General features: G+C 39.3%; 1 protein-coding gene across 3 annotated transcripts in view; it reads right to left on the bottom strand.

The window, feature by feature from the left end:
- The window catches only part of Tmcc1 (transmembrane and coiled-coil domain family 1), a 175,448-nt gene that overhangs the window by 158,354 nt on the left and 1,293 nt on the right, over positions 1 to 15,801 (bottom strand). The window contains exon 2 of one of the 3 annotated variants that reach the window (XM_046425434.1): positions 5,871 to 6,117. The exons of 1 other annotated variant lie outside the window; for it this stretch is intronic. The gene's annotated coding sequence lies outside the window, so the exon portion shown is untranslated. Of the gene's footprint in view, positions 1 to 5,870; positions 6,121 to 15,801 lie in introns of all 3 variants that reach the window. One more of the 3 variants, XM_046425435.1, reaches the window with a different exon arrangement.

Genomic DNA, 15,801 nt, shown 5'->3' with positions numbered 1-15,801 from the left:
AAGCAAATGTGAAATAAAACCAGATTCAACATTGGACAATCATAATGCTATACTTCTTCAGAATACTTACAATCACTGTCAAATATGAAATGTAAAAACATAGAAAAATACATGAAAAATGTGAAAAGTTTTGCTCAACTGGCCAGATTTTTCTAAACCTGTCTTAAGAAAAGCTTTTTTCAAATAATCATCTTTCTCATGGCCATGAACCATCTGCACCTGGTACTGTTTAAGGGTATAAATGATTAGGGGAAAAAATTCAGACTCTGAAGCTTCCACTCTATCCTCTCTGGGCAGGTGCTAAGAAATCTACTTGTTTTCTAAATATCTGGCCTGAACCTGGTACAGATAGAAAATGTAAAGCTATTCTTCAAGAGCAAAGAAAGAACAAAGAGCTAAGCTAATAACAGGCCACACAGGGTAAGTAATTTCACAACACTTCCCAAGTCAACCTATCTAATGATGACTCTGCACTTGCTTGTTTTCAACAGAGTGACTTAAAGGCCACAGGAAAGGCACATTTTTAAAAATAAGAATAAGAATGATCTGAGTCACTGAATCAGAGTAAAACAGGATTCTAGTGATTTTCGAAATAAGAAATGGATTTCAATTGGGTCACACAGGTAGCTGGTATCATACAAAGACTAGAGGAGACACTTGAAACTCTTAGTAGAGCAAAATATTTATTGAATGCCTAATAAATGCCAAGAACTCTGCTAGGTACTAGGTGAGACTAGAGCTTGTACACTGGATATTTTAAAACATTTAAAGCCAGGGAGTGTATCACATGCCTCTAATCCCAATACTTAGGAGGATCATCACAAATTCCAGGACAGCCTGGGCATCACAACAAGACCCTGTCTCAAATATTAAAAGGGCTGGGGGGGCTGGGGTTGGAGCTCGTTGGGAAAGCGTTTGCCTAACGTGTGTGAGGCACTGGGTTCCATCCTCAGCACCACATATAAATAAATAAAATAAAGGTCCATTGACAACTAAAAAAATATTAAAAAGTGGGGGCGGGGACGGGGGTAGATACAGCCTAGTGATATAGCGCCTCCCTAGCATACACAAGGCCCTGGGATTGATTCTCAGTAAAACACACACATACACAGATTAAAATATTAATTTAAGGCTTACACTCTAAGGAAACTCCTGTATTTGAACAAGACAATGTACATCTCTCTCACTTAGCATATTAAAACAGGCAGATGGAGGAAGAGGGACCTTTACCAGCAGGAAAGACTTTAGAAATTCCAAAGAATTCAACTTTTTCCTCTTTTGGCTATGGAAATTCACATGCTGTTTACCACGAAAGAGATTAAGAGCCAGGCATGGTGGTTCACGCCTGTAATCCCAGTTGAAGGCCCTAAATTCAATCCCTAGTATCACAGAAAAGAAAAGATTAAAGGCCATCAAAAGGGATTTCAACCCAAATTTCATGACCCAATAGTTTAAGAAAAATGAGCCTCGTTCCTGTCAGAAATGATCTGTTTTTGTCACATCACACTGCAGAATCAGCTCCGTCACAGGATTAGAGTACAGCCATGTGAGGACAAAAGTCTAAGCAAAAAGAAACAATACTGGATACTGGAATTTGATGAAGACTCCTCAAGACCACGGCATTTAGCTGTTTCACTGACAGCTTTCTTCTAAGGATCTCAAAGACAAATGTTATTTACATTACCAAGAATCCAAGCAGTGGCGCCATGACCAAATAAAGGGACCTATCAATGGCCTACAGAAATTCAACACTGAAGTTCTTGCCGCCAGCCTTCTGGCCTAAAAGCAAGATCTAGTTTTAAGTAACAGTAGTGTGGTTTAAGAAAAATTTGGTTTTCCCCCTTGGGTTCCTGGCACACAGCTCCTAAAAACCCTTGCTATTTCATCAGTGATAGAACCACCTTGTTATTCAGGTTCCTTTTGACCACAGAGTTCACACTAATGAGGTGACTCTAGGTGGACCTCCAGATAGCTTCAGAACGGGGGTGGTTGCCAAGAGAGCTAACCTGAGACTGGACAGTTGTCCTGAACCTTTAACCCCTGGAGAAGGGAGAGGAGCTGGAGACGACTAATGATGGGGTCTGGAGAGCTTCTGGGCTGGTGAACACAAGGGTGGGGGGCACATAGAAGCGCTGCATCCCACCCCATGCCCTGCCCGGGCTCTCTTTTCCTGAGTTATTCCCTTGATAGTAAATCAGTAAATCTAAGCAAAGTGTTTCCCAGAGTTCTAGGAGTCCTTCTAGTCGATTATGAACCTCAGGGAAAGACATGGGAACCCCTGAATCTGCAATCAAGGTGGACAGAAGTGTGGGTGGCCAGGGACTAGTTACTGGCATCTAAAGTAGGGGCGGTTTTGTGGGACTCAGCCCTTTAACTTGTGAGATCTGAGACCAACTACAGGCAGACAGTGTCAGAACTAAATGGAATTGCTGGACACCTGGCAGGGTGCTGGACAGCTGAAGAACTGGTCATGGTGCAGAAGAAACACACAAGCAGCAACTTCTAGTTTATGTTTATAAAGCTCAAAGACACAGCAGATTTGCTGATATAACCAACCTCTCAGCTTACCTTGCTGCAATGTATAAACAGAGAGAGAGAAAAATGTAAGCAATGCTGTCCGAATACTTGCTACCAAAAAGAATTGGCATTAATTTTATGTCCTCTACGTGCCAGGCATTAAGTTAGCATAAATTATATGGAGTGTACAAAACTCTGGGATGTAGATATTGTCCCCAAGAGCAGAAGGGAAAATTAAATCTCATAAATTTCCCACTGCACACAGCAAACAGCAGTAACTGGAAACTAAATCTAGTTGTTTTTCTTTTTTTGTGGTGCTGGGGATTGAACCCAAGGCCTTGTGCGTGTGAGGCAAGCGCTCTACCAACTGAGCTCTATCCCCAGCCCCTAAACCTAGTTCTAATACACAAATCCCTGCCACCATTCCACTATTTTTCTTTTTTAAACAGTCCTGGGGATTGAACCCGGTGTATCATTAAGCTACAACCCCAGCCCTTTTCATTTTTAATTTTGAGACAGTTCTCCCCAAGCAGCCGATTCCCTTGAATTTCCTGCCTCTGCCTCCCCAGTAGCTGGGATTACAGGTGTGCACCACATACCTGGCTTTCCACCTTCTACATGATACTCTGTATTATATAGTGTAAAATTATAAACTCTAACATTCTTTGAAGAGAACTTGTCCCCTGTACATCTTTAAGAGACTAGTCTTGAAAGGCGGTCTCTAACTCTGCACATGACCTGTGGTGGCTGTCCTCAGGCTACTTTTACTTCCTTTCAAAATTTCTTTTGTGGTTAAACGTGCATGATGTAAGATCTATTATCTTAACTATTGCTAAGTTTAAAGTGCAGTCCTGTCAAGTCCACTCATAATGTTGTGCAGCCATCGTTACCATTCATTTCCAGAAAGACCTCTTCCCTCAAACCTGTTTTTCTTTCAGTCTTTCCCATCTCAACACGTGGCAACTACATACTCCAAGATCTGCCCCAACTCCACTTTCTTTCACAGTACCTATTCAATCTACCCGCGAAACCTGTTGACTACACTTGAAAACTATCAACTCAGACTGTTTTGTCACCACAGTCACTGCTACCTTCTAGTGTAACCTGAAGTCTTTTTTTTTTTTTTTGGGGGGGGGGAGGACCAAGGATTAAACAAGGGGCACTTTAACTACTGAGCTCCATCCCCAGCCCTATTTTGTATTTTATCTAGAGACAGGGTCTCCTTGAGTTGGTTAGCGCCTCGCTGTTGCTGAGGATGGCTTTGAACTCACAATCCTCCTTCCTCAGCCTCCTGAGCTGCTGGGATGACAGGCGTGTGCCACTACGCACCCCCTGGCGCAAACTGTCATTTTTTTTTTTCAATTATAACAAACTCCTAAGTGGTCCTCTTGCTTTTGCTTTGCATCTAACCACCAGTTAGATGACCACCAACACAGCAGTCATAGGAGGGATGATGACAAAATGGAAATCAGACCATGTCACCCGATTACCCCAAACCTCTAAAGACTTCCCATTTACTCAGGGTAAAAGCTCAAGTCCCACAAAGCAACAGCAGCCTCAGCAGCACCTGGGAGCTTATTGGAAATGCACTCCCCTTCACCTCAGACCTACAAAATCAGAATCTGAATTAAACGGATCTCCAAGGTCATTCACGTGCATGCTAAAGTTTTAAAAGCCCTTCACATAGCACCACAAAAGAAAGCAGCCACCCTCACCCACCCTAGTCATCCTTCAGCCACATTTCAGCCTCAGGGCCTTGGCACTTGCCATTCACCATGTCCAGAGGGCTCTTTATATCTGTGTGACTCACTCCCTCACCTCTGCTAAGCCTTTACTCAAATGTCATCTGTGAGGCCTGTGCCACCTATGATCACTTGATTCCCTCAACAGAACCTTTTCCTGCTCTTACTTTTCTCACTAGACCTTGTCATCATAAATTTTAAAACTGCCAGGGATGGTGGCAGTTTTTAATCCCAATGACTCAGGAGGCTGAGACAGAAAGATCACAAGTTCAAGGCCAGCATAAGAAACTTAGCAGGACTCAAAAAAAATGTTTCGGGTTGGGGCTGGGGCTCAGTGGTAGAGCGCCTGCCTCGCCTGGGTTAGATCCTCAGCACCACATAAAAACAAATAAATAAAGACTTTTTTAAAAAAAGTTTACAAGCTGCATTTTTACATTTAATCTTTATCTTGTTTACTTTATGTCCCCATATAACATAGAATATAAGCTCTACAGAAGCAAAGATTTTTGTCAGTACCCAGAACACAATGACCATTCAACAGTTGTCAAATACACAAAATAATAAACAAATGAGTTTCCTCTTCAAAGCAGTCTCTGCTAGACCTTCATAAATGGTTCCTTACTAAGAAGGTGCCTTTTCTTAACATCACATTCAACAAATCCACTGTTCAAACTACAGTACACTTGAGCACCTATTCGGTAAAAACTTAAGCACTAGAAAAACTTCTGTGCACCCATGATTAAGAATGGAGATTTAGCAGTCTGCTTCATGACTGCAGCAGGCTTATACCATCAGAAAGCCGACAGGAAGAAAGCTGAGGCTTTGTGTGAAAAGAACAGACAGGCCTACAGCTCCACAATGCAGCAACGATCCTTCCTATTGATGACATTTTCTCACTTGATTCTTTTTTTTTTTTAAATATACAATCAATATCTTCAATTAATTCACTTATTTTTATGTGGTGCTAAGAACTGAATCCAGGGCCTCGCCCATGCTAGGCGAGCACTCTACTGCTGAGCCACAATCCCAGCCCCTCACTTGATTCTTAACAACCCTACGAGACACATAAAACAAGTAATAATTTGCCCATTTTAGAGGTTAGAAAACAAATATATAATTTAATTCTCAAAGCATGGCAGTAATAATGTCAAAACTGAAGTCTGAAGACTCTCAATTTTTAGTTCACAATCAACATTATCAAACTTCCTCATGCAAATTATGCAAATGAAACTGAACCAAACCATAAAATCATATATCCTTCTATTATGCTGTAGATACTACTTTTGCCCAAACCATTGAGGTTTATGCAGAATGAGAATAAAGTTCATTAAAGTCAGAATCTCAACTTAAGGAATTAAGATTCAAACTGCTTCCTGTTACTTCTAAGTCTAATCCAGTGTTGAATAACATTCAGCAAGAATGTTAAGAAATGAGCTAATATAGCGTATATGGTCAAAAAGTTCTTGTTTAGCTATAGAAAAAAAATGAAAATGGGAGAAAGGAAATTGTCACAGTGACTGAAAGACAGGAAGGTGTCATGGCTGGGTCATTATTTTGTACTTCTGACAGTGCCTCACTGATGTGATTTTTGCAGAAGAAAAAAAGACATACCTCCTCAAAATCCCAGCAATATCTTTCCTTTCTTTGCATAGATGAGGATGAACAGTTGTAATCAAAAATGTTTCCCAAAAAAGTTCTTTTTAAAAAAGACAGAAATAGAAGATCCATACAAAAAGAGATCCAATCTGGGAGGATGGACTCTGTCTTCTAAATCTTGTGACCAAGAGCAGCTGTTCACCAAGTGTCAACATCTGAAGGAAGTACTAACTGTGGGTGTGTCTTCTCCAGAGGGGAACACCTGCTGGGACAGAGGGGCAAGAGAAGGAGAAAGAAATTCTACTGAATGCAAATGACTGACTGATAAACAATTACCAATTTTCAGGCTGCAAAATTTTTCAACTTAATATTAGCCAACATTAAAAGATCACAGCGGCAATACAAAGAGCCAAGTCAGCTGGCACTGGGGTTATCAATGACAGCAACAACCAAAGGAATATTTCAGAAGGTAATCCAACTCTCTGATTACTAACAAATAAGCAGGATGGTAAATAAAATATGAAAATCTGTTTCATGTTTTTTATAGCAAGATGATAGTCGTATCCCACAAACAAACAAGCATAGGTATATGTAGGTAGTCTGCCAAGCAGACCAAGCATTCCGGTACTTTAAAAATAAACAGTGAACAAATACTAATGGGAATGACTATGTCAGCAGAAAATGTAGCCTAACCATGACAATAAATACATATGTAGGTCTGGCAGAGAAACAACGTGGAAACTGAGGGACATCAAAGATAATTTAACACACAGAGTGGTTTGGGGCACCTTTATTAGAGATCGTATAGAACTAGAAATCTGTTCTATTTTGGCAACAAATTCCGTTAATTTCTTGATATCTACCACATCACTGCACTTCTAGAAAACTCCAGATTGCAGAAAATGCCTAGTAGGCTGAAGTTAAATACAGTGCATGGGGTTAACGCAGAAGAGGAGAAGTGAATGTAAAGACACAGCAAGAGAAACTAAGCAAAATGAAACTGAGAAAACCACAGGACAGGAGAAAAAGAGCAGAGCACCCTTGAGCTATGGGATGATCTCCAGCAGGAGATGTATAACTGGAATGAGAGAAATAATAACCAAAGACTTTCCAAATTTGATGAAAACTGTAAGATCACAGATTCAAAAAGCTCAACACACACCAAGGTCAAAATAAAACATGTGCATAGAGAGCTAAAACTCCACCAAAGCACATGAAAATCAAATTACTTAAAATCGCAGACAAGGAAAAATCTTAAAAGGAGTCATAAGAAAATGGAATTGGAGAAATTATTTCAAAATTGTATAAGTAAAAAGTGATATATATCCAAAGAACCCTTAAGACTCAACAATGACAACAAAAAGCACACAATTTGACTCAAAAACAGAAAAACAGGCTGGATGTTAATCAGTGGGAGAATAAGAATCTACCACGTGTGAGGCCTGGGGTTCAATTGCCATCACTGGAAAAAAAAAATACACACACACACACAACCTGAATTGACATTTCTAACACAGAAGATACAAGAATAGCCAATAAATACATAAAAAGATGCTCGAAACCTCCAACAGAGAAATGCAAATCAGAATTATAATGCAAATCACAATCACCTCATAACAGTTAGGATGGTTACTATAAAATACATACATATGTGTGTGCTGGTGAGGATGTGAAGAAACCGGAACCCTTGTGAACTATTGGTGGGAAGGTACAATGGTACAATCTCTGTGGGAAAACTATATTGCAGTTTCTCAAAAAAATTAAATGTAATTCAATCCCCAGAATCAAAACAGAAAAAGAAAATACATATGTATGCACCTGCACATGCACACACACAGAATTATTACATGATCCAACAATTCCACTCTGGTTACATACCCAAAGACTGAAAGCAGGGTCTTTAAGAGATACTTGCACACTCATGTTCATAGAAGCATTACTCCTAACAGCTAAAATAAGGAAGCAACCCAAGCATTCATCCTGAATGAATGGATAGGAACGGATAAGCAAATGTATATGTGGAATATACATATGTGTACATGTGGAATATACACATAATGGAATATTATTCAGTCTTAAAAGGAACAAAATTTTTATACATGCCACAAAATGAATGAACCCTGAGTACATTATGTAATGAAACAATTTTGTCACAAAAAGAAAAACACTCTCTGATTCCACTTATATGAAGTACTTAAGAGTAGTCACATTCACAGGTAGGTGCCAAGAGCTGAGACATGGGAATTGGGTATTAGAATTTACTAGGTACCAAGTTTTAACTCTGCAAGATGAAAGAGTTCTGGAAATGGATAGTAAGGATGGCTACAACATTAAGAGTGTACTTCATGCCAATGAACTGTACACTTGAAAACGGTTAAGATAACAGATTTTACATCATGTGCATTTAACTACAAAAAAAAAAATCTTTGAAAGGAAAATAAAAGTAGCCCAAGGAAAACAATGACGGCAGACTTCTCTTCAGAAACCATGAAGACCAGATGCAGATCAACATCTTTAAAGTACTAAAAGAATAAATCTATCAACTTAGAATTCTACACCCAGTGAACACAGCGCCTACAAATGAAGGCAAATTAAAGACGCCTTCAGAAATGCAAGCTAAAAGGATTCATCGCCAGCAAACTTGCAGTATAAGAAGTCCTCTGGGCTGGGGTTGTGGCTCAGTGGTAGAGTGCTCGCCTAGAACATGTGAGGCACTGGGTTCAATCTTGAGCACCACATAAAAATAAATAAATAAAATAAAGGTATTGTGTCCATCTACGACTAAATAAAAGTTAAAAAAAAAAAAGTGATATCACACAGAAACCTGAAACTACACTAAAGAATGAAGAGTCCTGGAAATGATAAACAAATACACACACACACACACAGAGATTTTTATTATAATGAGACATTATTACAAAAAATAGCACTATGAAGAATTTTCACAAACCAACTGCAGTGAAGCACGCTTGTAATCCCAGCAACTCAGGAGGCTGAGGCAGGAGGATCACAAGTCTGGGCAATTTAGCAAGGCCCTGTCTCAAAATAAAATAAAAAGGGCTACAGATCTGGGTCAGTGGTAGTTCAATTCCAAGTACTGCAAAAAGAAAAAAAAATTACAATAAACTATCTGCCAACATGCCCATCTTCCAAAATTCAAAATATTGTGATTAACGGAACTCATTTACCATCACACTTTACTATAAATTAGAATCAATATCATTCCTTTTTTAGAAGGAGGAGCTCTATGAGCTGGGGATGTCGCTCAGTGCTCTAGCACTTGCCCAGCATGCTCAAGGGCCTGGGCTCAATGCTGCAGCACCTCAAAAAAAAAGCTCTAAGGTATAAGCTAGCTACTTGTCTGAATAGAGTCCGTCTTTTGAAGAAATAAAATTAAAACTAAAATCTTCTTTAGCCATCCCCACATTCTATTATACAGGCAATGGTCTGACACGCCTCTGAAGGGACTGCCTACAGACCTGGGCATGATGGCACATGCCTGTGATCCCAGCTACTGGGGAAACTGAGGCAGGAGGAGGCTCTTGGGTTGGAGGCCTACCTGGGAAATAAAGTGAGATCCTCATCTAAAAAAAGATAAAAAAGAAAAAGAAAAGAAAAAAATTGAAGGGGTCGCCTACAGAGAAATTCCGTTAGAGAAAGTGTGATGGTGGTCAACATATAATTTACCTAGCTTCCAGTGTCTCCAGGGAACCCAGAAGTCACTTAGAAATGAGTTACAAGGATAGCAAAGAATGTTCCCTGTTTTGAAGTCTGAAAAACAACATTAAGTTTCAATGAATTGGTCAGGATGCCCCAAACTGGCAAGAGGAGAAAACTTTTGCCAAGTCTTCCTGAAGAAAATGAATTTGTCAAAGCAAAAGCTTCAAAATGAAGCTTCAGGGTCAGAGGCTGAAACAGGAAAAGAAAAACAACAATATTTGACACGACTCTATTATAGTTCAAACCCCAGGGGAAATGTGGTTAGTGAGAATAAAATCACTGTAATACAATATCACTCCTGCCTACTATCCCTCTGAATACATAATGGGAAATACAATTCATACAGTGAGATTCCTTAAGACCATTAACAACCTTTTTTTTTTTTTTCTTTTCTTTTTCATCCTGGTACTGGAGACTGAACTCAGGAACTTTACCTCTGAACTTACATCCCAAGCCTCTTAGATTTTGAGACAGGGTTTCTGTAAACTGCGCTGGTTGGGTTGGGGTGGTGGCTCAGTGGTAGAGCACTTACCTAGCATGTGTGAGGCACTGGGTTCGATTCTCAGCAACACATATAAATAAATAAAGTCCACTGACAACTCAAAAAATAATTTAAAAAAAAAAAAAAAAAAAAAAGCCTGCCCTAGTTGGCAACTCAAACTTATGATCCTCTGCGGTAGCCTGAGTAGCTGGGATCACAGGCATGTGCCACCACATCCAGCTTCACCAGTAGATCTTATTTACAACTTCTTGTGAGAGATCATTTGCTATTTTCAGAGAGAAAACTGAGTGATACATAATTCAGGATGTATCTGTGACAGAATTCCAGAGGAAGTCTACCTACTGTTACCTCATCTGAACCAAAATTCTCCATTCTATACAATGGAGTCAAGACAACAACGTGAATTCAGTATTCACTGAATACCATGTCAGGGAGAAGTAGCAATCTTCCAGCATTTTACCCCAAGTCAAAGCACTAGATAACATTCCACTTTATATGACAACAAATTTATCCTAAGAAATACACAGGTTACATGTGCAGGAGAATTGACAGCATATGTTCAAACAAAAAAGTACACAACAATGTTCAAGTTTTTTTTTTTTTTTAAAGGTACTGGGAATTGAACCCAGGGGCAATTTACCACTGAATTACATTCCTAGACCTTTATTTTGAGATAGGAATAGGGCCGTCAACCTGTGATCCTCCTGCCTCAGCCTCCTGAGTCCTGGGATGACAGGCATGGCCACCATACTCAGCTCCAAATGTAAGTATTTGTATTTCCCACTACTTGAAAAAATGCTTTGCTAGTTTAAAAAAGGAAGAAAGAAGGAAGGAAAACACTTAAAATTTTTAACATAGTTATTCTAGAAAAGGCAAAACTATAGAGATAATAAACAGATCAGCGAGTGGCTGCCAACAGCTGTTGTGGGAGAAGCAAACAGGTGTGACACAAATCTTTTCAGTGCTGTGAAATTACTCTGTAATGGTGAATGTGAGCTACTGAAAGTCTATCAAAAGTTACAGAACTTGATAGCACAGAGAGTAAACCTAAATGAATGCAAATTCTTAAGGAATTAGAAAGTATGGGCATCTCAGCATGGAGTACAGAACCGCACAGAAGCATCTCAGTCAGTCAGGCATGACGACGCAGGCCATCCAGCAACTCTGGAGCCTGGGACAGCAGGATGGCAAGTTCCAGGCCAGCCTGGGCACCTTAACCAGACTCCATCTCAAAATAAAAAGGGCTGAGGATGTAGTCCAGAGGTAGAGTGCCCCTGGATTTAATTCTCAGTACCACCACCACTCCCCTCCACACACACACACACACACACACACACACACACTCAAAATCTTTCACAACTACATGACACAGACTCAGGAAGGAGCAAGAAGAACAAGTGCTGACCTAAGAAGGCTGGAGGCACTGGGGCTCAGCAGTAGTACACTTGCCTGGTATGTGTGAGGCACTGGGTTCAATTCTTAGCACTGCATAAAAATTAATAAAGTAAAGGCTGATTAACAACTATTAAAAAAAAGGAAAGAAAGAAAGGCTGAAAATGAGCAGTGTCTGTGAGACCAAAGGCAAAAGGAACTATCCACGAGCACTGTATTATTCTAGCTGAGAAAGTCGTTTGCCACAGGTGTATAGACTCCACAGTAGGTGAACACCGGAATTGAAGAATTAAGTCAGTGGATGGACAGTGCGAGCCAGGTTTCTCACCGTGAAGTCAGAGGTGAATTATCCATGTGGCAATTAAGAGTTGGAGACATCATGAACTCATGCTTAGCTTCATATCAATGTAGATAGTAACATACACAAATATCTATAGATATATGAAATTAAAAGATGAATACGCACACACGTCTCCTTCATCTGTCACCTGAAGAGAGCCTAGAAGCAATTACACTCTGGTAGCAACAAGCACACCCAATACCCAGAGCCTTGCCTTCTAATACCACTCTCCAATAAAATCAATCAGGACTCCTTGGAGAAATGACTGATTATAGGACTGGAGCAGAGAATATGCAAGATGAACCTGGAAGCATCTTACACTGACAAGAGAGTAACCCAAAACACACACACAATGACTGGGTATGCCACAAAGAAGAGACAAGTAGCCAAAGATAGAACAATCTGAACAACAAAATTTTTGTAGAAGCTAGGGATGGTGGTGCACACCTAGGAGGCTGAGGCAGGAGGATCTTAAATTCAAGGACAGCCTCAGCAACTTGCCAATACCCTGTCTCAAAATACAAAATAAAAAGAACAGAGGGTGTAGTTCGGTGGCAGAGCAATCTGAGTTCAATCTCTAGTACTGGGGGTATGGAAAGAGGGACCCACAGTGCCTAGGAAAGTCTGGGAAACTTTCACAACCAAGAGGAATTAAAGAAATATGACTGTGAAAACATACTCTGGATGGGATGGGATCCTAGAATGGAAAAAGGACATTAGGGAAAAACTAGAAATATGAATAGAGCATGGACTTAGTAATAATGCAATAATATTGGTTCATTGTGATAAATGAACCACATTGATATGTTTTTAAAAAGGGGGAAACTGGGTGCAAGATAGACAGGAATTCTCACTGGTAATCTTCATAACATTTCTGTAAATCTAACACTGTTCTAAAAACATTTGTTCTTAATGTTTATTTTTTAAAATGAAATACTCATGATGGACTATATACTTATAATTTCACTTAGTGCACCTAGGACACAAATGATGCTAAAATATGATCTCTGCCTTGCAGTCTCACTGTGAGTACACAAATACTCATGAAAGATACAGAAATAAGAAAACAGTAAATGAGAAGTATAGTTAAAAGCGTATTAGAAACACAGAGGAGGAAAAGAGTTGTGAAGGAAGGCTTCAAGGAAGAAAGAAAACTTGAGTTTGTACCTTAAAATGTACTGCAGGGTACCAAAGTAAAAAAGAAGATAAACAGATACACTCATAAGGACAACCAGAAGGGAGATAAAAAAAAGTTAAAAGAGGCTTAATTTAAAAATTTAGCCCTGAAAAATAAAGCCTTAAATGAGAGACATAATAGCAGTGTTCAAATACTTTAAGGGTCACGTGGCTAAAAAATGGTTACATCATATACCCATTTAACTTACAAGCTGACCTCTGGTGAAATGTGCCCACATTCAAGGACAAAGAAAGTGACAGCTGTTCATTACAGCCACAACAGGAAATGCCAATATGGAAAGATAGGAAGCAGGTGGCCAAGTTATTCTCCACAACTTTTCAAAGGATGATGCATATGTGAACCCAATAAAGCAAAAATCTAGATTCAAATCCTGCAAACAGGCCTAGCACACTGTATGTGCCACATCCTTTCCTATATATTAGCTTGTTTAAGATTCACAGTACATCTATAAACATTAATGTAGTAAAGGTTTAATGTAAAAAGAGAATTCGATGCTGCATGCAAGCAGGAACGTATTAGAATTCTTCTCTATCCCCGACTCTCTGAAGAGCAAATAGTTTGTAGGCCTAGATATCTACGTAACTAATTCCCCTTGTTCCTTCCTTTGGTAAAGTACAGTGCCTCTCTCTCAGGCTTTAGTGTGCATAAAAACTATACAGGAACTGGGTGCAGTGGTGCAGGGCTGTAATCCCAGCAACTTGGGAGGCTGAGACAGGAGGATCACAGCTTCAAGGGGAGCCTCAGAAACTCAGTGAGACTCTATGCAACTTAACAAGACTCTTAGTTAAAATAGCAAGAATGGGGGATATAGTTCAGTGGGTTCAATCTCCAGTTCCAAACAAAACCACAAAAAACAAACAAAACAAAGTAAACGCTTTATACAGTTATAAACACAAAAACATGCACACTATTTGAGCAATTTAAGAAATTTTCAAGTACACTTTTCAACTTAAGTGATTTTTGCCCCATGCACTAATTTGAGGACCTATTCCTTCATTCCCCTGGAATGAAGCACCACTCCACTGCAGGCTTACTTGAGACAGAAAAGTCAAATCCTACAAGAAAAATATTCTAACAATTAAGTCTAAAATGAATTTTCTGTCATAAAAGGTGTTCAGAGACTGAAAAATCACAAAGAACATTTTAGGAAAGAAGAACTGGGTGAGAAGATCTCTTTCAAGTCCTGAATTCTAGAAAAGGGTAGAATTTAAAATCCAAAAAGAGGAAAGCTACAAAATAAAAGGCAAGAATGACCTGTTACGTGGGGGAAGCTCAATACTGGGGAACACAGGAACTCATTTCTACAGGTAGAGAAGCTCTTCCATCTTTCAGAGGACCACTCACACCCCTCTGCCTATGAGGCCTCCCTCACTTAGCAACCCTTCCCCACCCCCACCCCCCAGTCACTCACTAGTCACACTGGCTTGTTTAATTTCCTTCATAGCTTCTATCAGGGGTCAGTAAACTTTTTCTATAAAAGGCCAGACTTACATGCAGGCCAAACCAGCTTGGTCCATGTGTGTGAATGAATGGCCTGTAAGCTAAGAATAGTTTTACATATTTAAGAGATTGGGGGAGATTGTTTTAAATGAATATTTCATGATGTGAAAATTATATGAAATTCAAATTTTGTTGTCCAAATTTAATTGGAAAATAGGCATGCTAATTTTTCTACTGCCTAGGCTGCCTCTGCACTCAAAGTTAAACAGCTGCAACAGAAGTTGTATGGCCCACCAAGCCTAAAATATTTACTTTTTTGACTTTCACAAAAGTACTGATTGCTGGCTATATTATTATCTGAGGTGGTCTTCTCTATTTGCTTTTCTATTCCTCATTCTCTCAGAGACACAGAGTAAAGCACAGTGAGGGCAGAGGCCCTTGTCTGTTTTGTTCCCATCCTGAAACTCAATTCTTAGAAAAAAATTCTGGAACAAAATAAGGATTCAATAAATATTTGATGAAAAAAATTAATAAATGGCTTATGGACCTGAGAAGTTTAAACTTCTACCAAACCTAAGGTATAATGTGTCACCACATATTATATTAAGTCTTTAATCATCATAGGTTTTAGGCTGTGAACAAACTCTTAAAGAAAATGGGAAATATTCTACTAGAGAGAGAAATAAAGTAATAATGTTGGTCACCAGCTAGTCCAGGACACTGGGATTCTTCAGGAAATTGTAGACTACAAAGTTGCTCATGAAAGGTCCTCTGAATTAGTGCAAGGTGCCAAACCATTGTCAGCTGACTGGGCTCCTGTTTATCTTAAGACGCAAATACTTAAGAAATGACATCTCCTAAACATAGTACAGAGCATCAACACCATGCCACATCTTAATAAATGCTCATAATTATAGCAGATCTAGATCACACTTGCTAATGAATTTTTGATATCTAAATTTTTCCTATGCTGCTGATCAGCATCTATTCTGTAAGCAGCTGAAAACTCTTTAGAAAATTAAAAGGTTACCGCCCACAGACCAGAAGCAGCTTTTTAATCTTTCTATACTAGCCAGAGAGTGGGTGTGTGATTTCAAAAAAAAAATACAAGCCAACTCTGTTGGTGCAGGACCAGGTACTGTTGAGTTCAAATCCCACCTATAAGCATTGTTTGTTACATGACACTAGTAAAACTACCACCTACTCACAATTTGAGTCTCAATCTTTTGATCTATACAAATGGAGGAAAAAAAAAATGTACCCACCTCCTGGAGGAATTTTATGTCATTAACCTTTTTCACAAGATTCTTTCCTTCAGGCTTTGTGATAATTACTATTCACAGGTCCTTTAAAA

This window comes from Marmota monax, unplaced genomic scaffold (genome assembly GCF_021218885.2).
Source record: "Marmota monax isolate L192 unplaced genomic scaffold, Marmota_monax_Labrador192_F-V1.1 WCK01_AAM20220418_F8-fsc00028, whole genome shotgun sequence".
Classification (NCBI taxonomy): domain Eukaryota; kingdom Metazoa; phylum Chordata; class Mammalia; order Rodentia; family Sciuridae; genus Marmota; species Marmota monax.
Note: the sequence above shows the minus strand (reverse complement) of the source record. Positions and strands in the feature narration are given on the sequence as shown.